At 25.6% G+C, this 15,116-nt stretch overlaps 1 non-coding gene across 1 annotated transcript; it reads right to left on the bottom strand.

Moving 5' to 3' along the window:
- Positions 1 to 3,237: 3,237 nt before the first annotated feature.
- Positions 3,238 to 3,308, bottom strand: TRNAT-CGU (transfer RNA threonine (anticodon CGU)). The gene has a single exon. It is a non-coding gene; the product is annotated as a tRNA-Thr (tRNA).
- Positions 3,309 to 15,116: the final 11,808 nt, after the last annotated feature.

The following is a 15,116-nucleotide window of genomic DNA, read 5'->3' on the forward strand; positions in this document are numbered from 1 at the left end:
TATGTTTAGATATGTGGAATGCTAGGTGAAGCAGAGGTGTGCACAAAATAATGCAGACAATACTTGAATTTATATGTATCAAAAACAGAAGATGCGACGGAGCAAAATTAAAAGGATTATAGTCTCTAGGATTAATATGAAATCATTTCTTTAAAAAAATTTATGATTCTCGACCAAAATTAAAACTAAAAATTGATTATTCAATAATACTTTATATCTTTGCAAATTAAGATAGAAATATATTTCGCAGAGAAGGGGCAAAATACCAAAAACTATATAAAGTCATTTAAAAACTGCATATTTTTTTGGCTCGCAGATGTAAATAAATGCGGAATCGTGATTATATTTTTGGATAAATATACGCAACAGAATATTTATTTTATCATCTCAAGAAATTAGCAAGTTTTCTGTTCTTTATGTTTAGAAAACGAACATATAGAGATAATTTGATACAAAAAAAAAGCAGATGACGAACTTATGCCTGTAAACCTATTATTTTTTTTACATGAATAAAAAGAAACACTGAAATCAATCCTTAAAATATAATAAGTTATACTATAGTTTGATAACTCATATATATGCGTAAATTTTCCTATGATTTTGTGGTGTAAATTTAAGACTGATTATATTCATTTTAAATTATTGAAGTTTGAATCTTCTTTTAGAAAAGGCATTATAAATTACTGAACAGATGTATATGCCGCCCAGCTTCAAGAGATACAGCAAATAATAGTGGGCTTACCCAGTGAAAAAATTGGCTTTAGGTTATAAAATACAGTTACTATGGATCTAAGGGTAATAGACACGATTCCCGAAACAAATTCAAGTAATTATAGTCATCATTAGTATGATGGTAATTTTACCCAAGTGATGAATTGTTGACGTTGACTAATTAAAAAAGCACATAATTCCTTCTAAAACGAGAAACTTCTAAAATATGATATACTTGAAAATAAATTCTCGCTAGTACACATACTTTGAACAATGATAATCACATAAATCGTAAAATACAGATGAACGTAACAAAATAAATTCATTCGTATTTTATGGAGCTGGAAATTCGACACAGTGGAGGCATGTTCATGAACAATTCAGTTGAGGTGAAAACATGAATTGATTGCGTCTTAATTAGAAAATATTCCGAAAAGGGGTATGAAGGTGAAAATTCTGTTAGAATTAGAATAGGAATGGGGAAGACTCCTATCCTATTATCTTCTGATGTATAATATATTTAAAAGTTTTGTAATCTAAAAAGGGATATATTGCATGTTTCAAAGAGCCTACTAAAGTTTTTCTTGATGGAAAAAAAGCAAAGTATTAAGATAAAACCAACCCTTAAATAAAATAAAGAGAAAGATCGAAAAATTTATTTTAAAATATAATTATATATCAAATTTAATTTACATTTTTTGCTAGGTCGATAAAAATATTGTGAGGGAGAAGCAAGAACATTACATCATTCAATAGTTCTAAAAAATTTAAAACTAATTAAAATAATATTAGAACTTCATTCATGATACAATTTTATTTTTTCTTGATTATCTTTGCTCAACTAAGTTTTAGAATATTCACAGAACTTATTTGTTAATTACTTCTTATAATCAGACCTTCATTGCGATTTCTTCTCATTTTAAAACCTTATGGTTAAAGTTTATTTTATTGATTACATTGATTAAAATTAAGCTTCTACATTTGTTGGCATCCCTAAATTCTTAAATTAAATAACTTATTGTATTTATTACAACTTTATTCACGTTATGGCGTATTTTACTATTAGTGAATTTAATTTGTCGATGTGAGAAAAATCATAAGCCGATAGAAACCTAATTTTCTTAGTTAAAATACGTGAAATTGAACTTTTTTTGATAGTAGAATGTCTTGGAATTTTTTTAGCAGATATATTTAAGTTTTCTTCTAATTTAAAGAATGCGGGTTTATCGTTAAACTGATGAAACTTATGGGCAATTATATTCTCTCTAGCGAATACAGTGTATAAAGGGGTAAAATATATTCATTAATACAGCTGGAATATCAAATTTATGCATAGTTTAGGAATCTAATAAAAACCGCCTTGCCATATTTTTTTATCAATGCATTTACTACCTTAGCATATTTTCTAATATTGAAATTTTCATATGTTATATACATATCATTTATTGAAATTATTTTAAAATGTGCCCTACTTAAATATATTATTATTAAAATATAATGATCTTTTTTTATCTTTATCCTAATAATATCTGTAAAAACATATCTAATATACACAACAATTAAATTTTATTTTCTTATTCTATTCACATATACATTGTTATATTGATAAAAAGTAAATATTTGGTTTAATAACATCTTTACCAAACGATCCCAGTTTCCTTAGATAATTCAAACTACAGATCAGCTGTTACTAATGAATTTTATTCAATTAAAAGATTTTGTTTTATGATTCTAATATACAATTTGCTTCTTTGAGGTGAATCGGTTTTTATTATTCAAAATAATAACTGATTCTTTTAAGAAGTAATAGAATAAAGTTATATAAAAAGGTATATAGTGTTTATACTTCTACATTAATTCACTATAAAACGTAGAATTCTTTTAAAAAACAATTTTAATTATTATAACCGTAATATCAAGATATTATTTTCCAATTTTTATCGATTATCACGCATCTTTTCAGTTATAATTGAAAATAAATAATTTATTAAAATATTTTTCACGGTTTGTTCTTGATGATTTAATCAATAAATTGTTAGTACTAAAACAGAAGTTCTTGCACTTTTTTTTTATTTTGCTGTTTTGAAAATTTTTAAGTCTAAAGGATTAGATTATAACAATTTCATGCTAAAAACCCATTTTCTTACATTACTTTCAACAGACTGTTTACTTTGCAATAGTTCTGTTATATAACTTGTATATTTTGAGCACAATTTAGATGTGCAAAATATCAAGTAAATGGTCATTTTACAAATTTAAGAAAAATTCAAGAAAAACATTCTAAATATTGAAACCAAACAATTTTTATGTAATTAATTAAATTTTTCTTGATATCATTTCAAAACAAAATTATGATGCAAAATTTTTAAATATCATCTAATATTATACAAAAATCATTTTTGCATATTAGACAAAAAAAGCAATAAATTTTTTGATAACATGATAATTAACTAAAAATATAATTGTATGGAGACGTAAATAAGATGTTAGAGAAGGCGATATAAATTAAAAAATTTGGATTAAAATTGGCCTATGGCGGAGTCGAACCACCGGCTCCACTTTACGAGAGAAGTATTTTACCACTAAACTAATAGGCCTGAACAAAATAAAAACAAAATATTTAAATTATTTACATAATTTAAATCCTTAAAGCATTGATAAATGTAATATATCGGAAATAAATTTAAAGCCATAATTATGAATTATGTGCGATTAAATATGGATTAAGACTTAAAATAAATATATATAAGATATATTTTGCTAATTTCATAGCATTAGAAATTTATATTGGCTACATTCAAATCACAAGTTAAAACAACATAAAAAAACAAAACTCGAAAGTTCATAAAAGACGTATTCTATTAATTAAGACAAATATCATTGAATTAATACGATGATTCAGAGTAGATGAATAAAATATTATAGACATTATAAGCGTGCTCGGGAGTTCATAAAGTATGTATTGTTTTTCTTGTATCTAAATCCAGTATATAGATCAAAAATAACTTGAGGATACATGTGAAATATTTTGAAATGTAAAAGATGATAATCATCTATTATAAGACCTATTCTTAATTAATCTTGAAACAAACTTATCAGTAACGCGAAATTTAGATGAATAGGGAAAAAAGAAAAATTAGGGATGAATGAATAAAATAAATGGGTGATTTATTTTTACGAAATAAAAATTTGCATTTTTCTTTTTGTATTATTCGCATGTCGTGTAAATTTTTTATTTTCTTATTTCAGTGCAAAAATATTATTTCTAGGGTGTTTATTTGTTTCTTTTATGATTAATTTGATTTTTAGCTATTTAATATTTTTCAAGCAAAACTTCTGATTGATATTTAGAACAGATTTGGACACTACTTATTTCTACCTCGTCATCTTTACAACTTTCCTAATTGCACCTTCTTCTTCCCCTACTTATTAGTCAAGTGTCCTGATTAATCATATTGTTTGTTTGTATGCTTCTGCTTCGGCTGGTGTGTCAACTCTTGAACATAGTACTTATGATATTTTGTGAGTATATAATCGCATTTTATGGCGCATGGTGCTATTTGGAGTGACTAATCATATATTTTCTTAAGGGCTAATTTATATTTTAACTTTTAATATTTGCTCTATATTACAAATGTGCTGTATACTCTTTTGTAGCACATCCTCTTAATAGTATTCCTAAACACATCTTCTACACTTAAGACTTATACATTCACGTGTTTTTTTCAATAATATTTTTGTGCATATTATTTCGTTTTCGTTTGATTTGAAATTTCTTAATATCGGGGTGTGTATGTAAATATTTACAAGTAGCTCTACTCTTTTGGGGGTTCTATATGATATTGAAGTCTTCGTTAGGATATTTTCGCCATTTAATCAATCACACAAATTAAAAGTATATTTAATTTTGTAATTTTATAACATTAAAGGGATGATTTCTATTCGTGTATGCAAAGTAGCATGTAAAATACACCTTGATATCAGTTTATATCAAATTCATTTTCATACATAGATCCCCTGAACCTTTTTAGTAATTTTGTTAAATGGCACAGCTTTCTTGATTTTGATCCACAGAATACATACACTTGGGGTAAAAAAGTGCGCAAGGGTAAATAATAGTTATAATTGTATTGATATGAAAAAAAACTTACAGGTATTTTAATATGATACTATTTAGTATGGATGATTTATTTTTTTGGTTTGAACTTATTTAGGTAGACATTTTTTGGCTGTTTTGAATGACAGATAAAATATATATAATCAAAAAAATTTGATCGATGTATTTTTAAATTTTGCACCCTAAAACACCGTATAATATCAATTGGGATATTCCTAAATCCGATGCCTTCAAGAATAATTAAACATTTCAAATATCCAAATGAATAAACCTGTTTAGATCAGCTAAAAAGTGTGCAATAGCTAAAAATCGTGAAGCGTGAAATATAATTTATAGCACATGTCGATATACTTTAATTTTATTTGCGGATATTTTACTTCAAGCATGAAGGAGCAAATTATATGCATAAATCTTAGATATTGCAAATAAATATGAGATTACGTGATTTTATTACATATATAACGACATTGTATCAATTTATTGCATATTTTTATTAATTAAGTTTGTAGTGTGTCGAAAAAGCACTAATCACAAATACAAGAAATAAAAAATACCAATTTATGAGCAATACTTTTTTTGGGATAACGGAAAACTGTGCAAAAATCTTTTAATTCACATATAAATATGAAATTTTTTTAGAAAAAGGTGATTACCTTTCCCTAAAAAAAGATATTTGTTATTATGAGATGGTGCAAAGGTTTCTTATTCATTGTTATCGCAAGTCAACTATATGTATTTTGCATTTAAATTCAATTTACTGCGTATAGAATTTCTAAAAATTGCAATGCCTATTTTTCTTTTTAGTACTAATACACCACATATAAACTTAAAGAAAAAAAAATATATTGAAAGAATGCAATTTAAGATAGTGGGATCTTATTACAGCTTAAAAAGATGAGTTAACGGACATTTTATACGGAAAATTGTCTTGAAAACAAATTTTTGACAACTGCATATTTTAAATACACTTGAATAATACTATAAGATAGGAATTGGTTTTATATGTTTATTAAAAGCCAATAAAGAATAAATTTATTTATCAAAAAAATATCAAAAGAATTGCTATATTTCTAAAAAAATACAATAGATCGAATTCAGTCGAATAAAGATCCGATTTTTCTTTTTTCGGATTTTATAAATTGTTTGCATAAACTGTGCAAAAAAACTGACTATTTCATTTTTAATATCTGTCACATAATAAATATAATGATCTTTATAATTATATAAATAATTTTCACGCTCATACTTCTCAAAGTTTCCATTACAAATCGATTTCATATATTTTTTTTAATATAATAAAATTACCGAATTTTTTTTTGCAATAATCCTTTACGATAAATATTATATATGATAAGAAACGTAGAAGAATTAAATTTATATTTTTTTCTTCTTCTTTTTATGTGCTAATTTATTACCACTTCTAAATTGTTTCTTATTCACCAATAAAAAGTTATTTTTACTATAATAAACATGATAAACTATTTTCTTCATCTAGCAGCACTATGTTACCAAAGTCTCCTGAAATAAGAGATCTATTTCGTGAACCTATAACTATAGAAGAAAATTGATAAAAAAATCTTATTTATATTAAGATTAAATGCTCAAAGCGTTTAAAGAATATATCAAATGTTATAAAAAGACAAAAATATATAATTTTTGATTTTTTGAGTGCTTCAAACACCTAAAGAATATTGAATGGAGTCTTTTTATTTTTAATATCTTTTCTAAATAATAGCTAAAACACATAATACAAGGATTAAAAATATTTTAAAAGAAGTTCAATTCATTTATAGTATTTTTTGCGCCGAAGAATAGATGAACTAATAATAATACAAAATTTGAAAAAAACAAGTGCAGATTAAACAATATTTTGGTAACAAATGCCTTAAACTTTAAAAAATCATATGAATTTACCTAATATGCTTGAAATTTTTTTCAGTTAAATCAATTTCGAATGTAATTATTCATTATTTAAAAGCAAAATACTAGTTCATTTTCTCACATCAAGTATAAGAAGGAAAATTTATTGCTATATATATTAAAAAGAATTATTTATAAAATTGTTTTTTTTTTCATTATTAATCATGTTTTCAAAAAAAATTTATCAAATTCATTTATTCCGTTTTAAAGCAATGCTTTTTGTTAAACAATTCGATTCTTTCTTCTTGTGATTTCTATATGCACCCAGAAAGACAAAAAACTAAAAAATACGAAATTATTCGTAAAATAAAAACTATTTTATAAAGGCCAAAGAGTTCATTTGTCTGAGAAGTCAATATTTACTTCAATTTATATCCTTTTTTACTGTTTTAAGATTCCCCAACATAAAATTCTCTAAATTATTATAGAAATACTCTATTAAATTACTTTTAATTCATATTATGCTCATGAAAACAAGCTTTACCATTAGTTTGGATGAAAACACATGCCGGTTCCCATTAGAAGGAAATATATTTAAACTTAACATAAAATCAAAATGAATTCTCATTTTCCAAAAAGCAACATAATCCATCAAATTTTTTGTGCTTACCAAAATTATCTTTCTATTGAGCACATTTTGAAATATTAAGATAATTTTCTGATATCAAAAACCATCAAAATCTATGAATATATATGCATATTACTATGATTGACAAAATGGCTGGAATGTAAGAAGGCATAAATGTTTTTATTTGTAAATTTAATCGATCTCTCCCCCCAACATTTTAAAATATTCTTCACTTATAAAACTTGTTTTTACATTATTAATAAATAAAAAAGTGATTCTAATTCACGCTAAACGCGATATATATATATCTATTTAACATGAAATTATATGATAGATCATAGAGTATATTTATGAATCTAACCATCATATTTTACGTATTGAATGCATGAATTCTTTAATAAAAACAACAATATCAACTTTATCCCTACTATAGTGTTATCATACCTCAAAAGCATATCTATTTGATTTTTTAAATATTTTAAATTTTTTTATGACTCTATTTTTGCTTCTTATTATATAATTCATATATGGAAGATTTACATCAAATATTGCATAATCTACCTTTATATTTTTTATGGTATATAGAGTATGAATGAATCAACTACCAAAATTGATATATTCAAGACCTAGTAAAGATTTTAAAATGAATTCAAAGCTATAGTCTAATATACTTGCTTATAATTCAGACAAAAGATTAGATTTTTCTGTTGATTTCAAATATTTTTTTCTGATATAATTAAGCAGTGTATTTTTTTAGTCTATATGATAGAAGAATTTTTATGTCTTCATGTTTATGCCATCAAATTGTATGTTTTCATATTTAAATCTAACAAAATATTTTTATCCATTATTTTTACTTGTGAATTATTTATATATCCCAATCATTTCTTTAGCTGACATTGTTAATTTTTTTTCCGGGGCATCTGTAAAACAAAATGAGATAAAAAAATATTTTATTAATTATTAAGACAATTAATCAAAGAAACGAATTTTAATGATTTTTTTGTGTATAAGTTGATTTTAAAAAAAACATAGTTTTAACTAAGAATCAGCCCAAACCAGTTTTTTTATAATTATAAAACCTTGAAAACCACTATAAACATTTTTATATAAAATATCCTGTTTTTCAGAAATGAAAGCCGATACATGGTTTTAACAAAATATTTAAGAAAATTCATAGATAATGCCTGCTTATAGAATAGCACTAATTTAAAATAACAAACAAATTTTATTGACCAATATGATTTTAAATGAATATTTTTTTCTTTATTTCCCTTATTATTGAATTTAAATTTTTTTGTGATTTATTTGAATTAGACATATAAATATGTGTGTTTGTTCCGCACTTATCATATATATCCATGTTTCTTATTATTTTTTAAAAAGAAAGATATGTAATTATTATATTTTTTTATTCTTTGAATATAGCAAATATTGAAATCAAAAAAAAGTAAAAATTATTTAAATTGTAGCACCAAAAGCTCTTGAATATCCAAGAAGATAAATTATATTATTTTATGGTAATTATATGGCTTTTAACGCCTTTTTAATGCATTTAATTTTAGTTTAGTTAGATAATAGAGCATATGAAATTTTATTATTTCAAGAATTTCAAGGGTTCGATGTATTATAGAATCAAGAGGATTATAATTAAGATAAGAACAAAGGTATGAATGAGCCAATGTACTATATTTTTCAAGTTTAAAAAAAAGAGCTTGTGTAAAAAATATTTAGCGTTTTATGTTTCTAATTATGAAATGTAAAATACAAAAATCAATAATTAGTATATCGTAATGCCTGAAAACATTTAAAATATTACTTATTTGGTTGTCAATTCAAATGAAGAATTGAAATAAAAAGCCTTCTATAAAAAAAAATTCATGGCAACCAACATAATTTCTACATCTGATATATATAATATTGTCTGCACTTTTATAGTACATATATAATGATATTACCCTTATAAATTTATCTAACCACCTGCACTATAAATTTTCCCAAAAATGCTGTAATTTAAAAACGCCAAATTTGAATTGATTAAAAATATTAATGATTGAATGGGCGAAAGAAGTTAATCAGAATATGATTTAAAGCTTCGATATAAATAGAAAGAGCAGCTAAACACGGTATATCACTATTTTAATTTCTTTTAGAAATCATTTGTTTTATAAATAAACTATAATGGTTTGCAATTATTTAAAATTTTATTTTGTCTGTATTTTGGATTTTAAAGCCATTCTTCAATTGTGTTAAATCGTGGTTTTTAGGTGGTTTTATTGAGAAAAGTTTACATAATCAGAAAAAATCAGCCAAGAATCAATGGATAAAATTTTTTTTATTAGATATCTTTAGTTATATAATTTAAAGAACTCGAAAAAATACAAATAGCTTTATTTTTAACAATTTGTATAGTGAAATTCGAAAAATCGATCTCATATTTTTTTATTGATAATATTGAGACCCAATTTTTTCCCAACAGAATCAATAATCCGAACCATTGCGTCAATATCATGTTTTGTATGAGATGAAGAAATACAGAATCTCACTCTGCTTGATATCACAGGGGTCGCTGGATAGCCTACAACAACAACCGCTAGCTTTCTTTCCAAACACATTCTCGAAAAAAGTGCGATTTTTCCCGGATTAAATATCATTAATGGAACAACAGGTGATCCTTTATCGCCGAAAACAATATAACCAAGCTTACTGAGTTTTTCCCTAAAATATCTTGTGTTTTCGACAAGATCTGTAGCCAATTCTTTGCCTTTTTCTGTGTATTTAAGAATTTTAAGGGCTTCTAATACCTGTCTTGCTACGACTGGTGGTATTTGCTCCCCAAATAATGAAAAATCACTATAATACCGAAGATGTGTTATTAATTCTTTAGAGCCAGCAATGTATCCTCCCGAGCCACCAAAACTTTTTGTGAAGGTACCCATAAGAATGTCCACATCTGAAAAATTCACACCGAGATATTCACAAACCCCTCTTCCAGTTTCACCAAGGGCGCCAATAGAATGTGCTTCATCGATAAATAAGTAAAATTTATATTTTCTTTTCAGCTCCACTATTTCTCTTAATTTCAAAATTGTTCCTTCCATCGAATAAATTCCTTCCACTAAAATAAATATTTTTCTCCATGCTCGGTGCGTTACCGGTTGGCCTTGAGAAATATGATATCTAAGCTTTTGTTCCAAATCTTTCATATTATTGTGAGAAAATGTTTTTACGACAGCATTAGACATCCGTGCGCCGTATACGATGCTTGTGTGGTTAAATTCATCACTTAATATCAAGCAACCTTCATTCATCATAATAGGGATATTACATGAGTTTGTTCCAAAGCCCATTGGAAATACAATACAATCTTCCTTTTCTAAAAATTCAGCCATTTCTCTCTCTAAAATCTCACATATAGGGTTTTTGCCTATATCTCTGGTTGTTCCGGGATAGTTTACAGGGAATTCTGTCGCAGTTTCTATCACCTTCTCCAAGATCTCATTATCATTACATCCGAATCCAAGATAATTGTAAGAGCCTAGATTCATTGTATCAAGTTTTTTGCCTGTAAATGTAAATGTGTTGTTTTCATCATTTGATTTTCTTTCTAGAATTTTGATGATTCTTCCGGGTGCACCTGTAATTGGGCGATTCCAACAATCCCTTATCTTTGTATACAATCTCCGTGTGAAAAAACTTTCGAAATCAGTGTATAGTGGTTCCATTCCGTTCCTTCGACGCAAGTGTTCGTATTTCTCTGGATTTAATCTTTTCCCGATAAAATCTCTTACATGCCCAACTATTATAAGAACAAAGAATGAAATGTAGGTTGTTATCATGGTGTATATTGGAATCTCTTCTTTGTTCATTTGGATTTTCATGCACATATTGATTTGTATTTATTTGTAAGATGATTCTAGATCAATAAATCCCACTTTGATTACAAACAATATTGCGATTTCAAATAAAGTTGAATATTGTATTTCGAATAATAAAGATATGGAAGATTAAAATAAAAGAAGCTAACTAAAATTTCACGCATAGCCTAATGTATACTATAAATTTATTAAAATTGTTGTTGAAAAATATTACATGGATCTATATTTATTGGTTCACAAATTTAAAATAAAATGATCATGTGTTAGTGACATTTTAGCCTTTAACCTCATAGACATGTGCATAAAGCCGTGTATAAATAATTATTTTATAAAAAAAGAATTATTTTTCTCTATTACTCCTATTGATTATCTTATTGCAGAGAAAGCTCATGTTCGCAATTTTATTCTGTTAAAAGATACCTTTGCACCTTAAAATCTTGAACAATTCAAATCTGCTTGCCAAAATTTTGTATTTTATCAAAAATTTTTAGGCCTAGACTATAAATAATTCACAGTTAAAATTATATCGCAGCATATTTCATGTTAAGATAGTTGAGTGTCTGGTGGGGAAATTTTTTATTCAAGATAATTAGTTTTTTTATGATCAAATTTATTTAGAGCTAGTTTTATCTTATTACTCCTTTTCAACAAAAAAAAACCTTTGGAAAATGTAGGGAAAGACATTAAATGCTATATTTCTGCCATATTTACTTCATAATCTTCCCAAATCCATTTATTATTTTGTAGCTTTATGTTCATAAATATTCCTGAACTCTATTAAATTTATTCCAGCACAATTTCTTCAAAATTATTCCTTCAATGTTTCTTACTTAGTGATATATTATTAATCAAATGTCTTCCTCAACCCTAGTATACTTCTTCCAACACCCCCTCTGTGAAATCATAACTTCTACAATTTCTTGTGTAAATATTTATCATCAAGCACCATCCAAGTCGATTATACTTATCCCAGTTATATCCTTTTTAAAATAATGTTTTTTGAATCTTCTCGTTCAAAAACTTATTAATTCAAGAGCCGTATTCAATTCTAAATACTTTTCCAAGTAACATTTTTTTTCAATATCATCTCCTCTATATCTTCTTATTTAAAAACCTTTTAATAAAAGTGTATATTTAATCATTTTGTTTCTGTGTATTCCACTGCTTCCGTTGGTATTCCCACCTCTTTTAAATATGACATATGTATAGATATTTGTCATAATAATTTGTGATAATTTAAGATCAGCAATTTCTATTTACAGTTAAATTATTATATCAAAGAGTTTTATTTTTGACCATATTATATATTTTCATTCCTCCTTTCGTGCTTACTTTGGAGAAGTTTACAATGAAGATACAACTCATATTTGTCCTTCTGAACCACATATTCACTTCAACAAGCCAAAATTACGCATCTTCAGTCAGCGGATCCTTTGTTATGGATTCATCGGTAGGTTTATTAAATTCACAATCAATATTAAATCCCCGTAATGACCACTATATGCTTGGTCCATGCAAACCAATATTCTTGATAATAAAACTATCTAGAGAAATTAAAATCACACAAATCGAAATCCAAAATTGTGAATGGTTATCTAACTTCATTAAAGAAATAGGCTTTTCTGTTTTGGCAGATAAACGATTCATAAATATCGGAGAGTTTAATGATTGTGAGAAAACAAGAAACAAAGTTAAATTTACAATTGAAACAGAATATTTCTCGTCTATCCTGAAAATCAATTTAACAAGTTTTAGCGGAGCTCACAAATTCTTTACATTAACTAATTTAAGAGTTTTTGGGATAACTATGATCGAAGATTTCATTTGGACACAAGACGAAACAGTTGAAAAAAACAAAAATGTCTATGATATTTTTAGCACAAAAATTAGCAAGCTAGAACAAAATAACACGGAAAAATATGACTTACATAATATAAACAAGAGTTTAGGTTTTATCAAATACCTAGTTATACTTTTATCTAGTATTATTATTTTGCAATTTGGTTATATAATAGTTATAAAGCTCCGATAAGATTACAATTAAAGCTATAAAGATATAAGAAAATATAAATAAATTTTTAAATATACATTATCGATTTCATTTAAAAACATAGAAATATAAAGTTAAAATTTTTTATCCTTATGAAATAAAAATAACGTCCATATAAATAATTCCATCAAAGTTATTTAACAATTAAAAAAATGAAAAATTAAACATACATCTACAATATAAAAAATTCTTTTGAGCTCTAAAATAGTTAGTTTAAATATTATTATATCCCGCAGAAGCACTTGGCTAATTATTTTTATCAATATTAATTATAGAGTTTTACAAGATTAAGATTGCACAGTACGCCTTTTTTGCAAAATAGTTACTTTTAAACTGTTTTATTTATTTTTTTATGATTATTGACGTTCAAATCAGGCATAAAAAAACAATGCTTACTTAAAAAACATAATTATATGCTTTCCAAAAAAAATCAGCATAAAAGTAGAGAACTATTAGATCCCTGTGATTAAAAAAAATAACAGAATTTTATTTATTTTACAAAAATAATTTATATCTATTTCGGATTTATTTAGAATTATTTAAATTCAAACTATATTAAGATTATTTCTAGTCATTAATTTACGCCTAAATTAACAATTCAAAAATGGATTGATAGATTAATTTTCTTTTTAACCATGTAAATTTGTCCAAGCAAAACTTTAGATTACTAAATAGCTAATATTTGCTTGATAATTATACCAGTCTCATCATTTTACAATAGTTCCTTAATGATTAGCTTCTGACAAGGCTTATTAAAACAATTTAGTGGCTATGGTTGAGTGATATAAATAATAAACCTGCAATCTTCACTATATGATTACTGGTATATATTCTCTTATTCCAAGGACATTATTAAATTACCAAATTGGAGCCGAATTCAGCATAGCTACAAGGAAAACTGGAAACAATGATTGGCCAACAAACAGCAAAAGATGACTTTCCCATTCAAGCATACACTTAATCGTGACTCCGAAACAACTTACTCTATTATCTACCCCAAGTTCAAGTAATCAAAATCATTTCAACAATATAGAATTTTTCCCTGTAGCGGTGGCCCGAAAACAAAAACAGTTCTTTTAATTAAAGTCTTATCCTTCCAGGCTCAAAGCACCCTAGATTTTAATGAAAATCAGAGAAAACCATTACCTCCACAGCTATCTTTATTAATTTTATCGGGCGAAACAAACCTGTCATACCTTGCAGCTTTTATTACTGGGGTAGCGATGACCCGATTAGCGTGGTTAATACCTTAATCTTCAAATATCGAAAAATTTAAACATCAAAAAAATTCAAACTAAAAAAATACATATTTATAGAAAAACAAATAATTAATAAAAACTCATAATTTTATAACAATAAAAACCTCCAATGACCAAAAAAATACATGAAAAACTACATTTCTATATAATCAAAAATATTTACCAATATGAAAAAGTCTTAATTAATTTTTTAAATCTAAGATTATAAAGGGGTTTGTTAAATTGAAAAACTTCCTTTAAGAAGATTTATTCAACAAAAAAAATATTTATAAGCCTGATAAATTATGAAAATATAAATAAAAATTTGAATGGCAAATATTTAATATGGGTCACTATTTAAATCCATGATGAGTAGCTGGAATTATTTTAATCTAATCCAGAAGATCAAATAGGTTGTAAGAAAAATGTTATAATAAAATTTCGTTGCAGAAAAATCAACGAGAAGGATTTAATGTTATCGTTAAAACTTTATGTCGAGAAAAAGGATTAAAATAATAATAAAGGAAGACATATGCATTTCTAGCAACAAGGAGGCATAAATCATGCTAAAACAATATTATCTTTGTTTTGAAATGGATTTTAATAAAAGTGTAATTTTAGATAAACAAAAATT

This window comes from Rhyacophila brunnea, unplaced genomic scaffold, assembly GCF_057557595.1.
Source record: "Rhyacophila brunnea isolate RB1 unplaced genomic scaffold, BYU_Rbru_1.0 scaffold_44, whole genome shotgun sequence".
Lineage (NCBI taxonomy): Eukaryota > Metazoa > Arthropoda > Insecta > Trichoptera > Rhyacophilidae > Rhyacophila > Rhyacophila brunnea.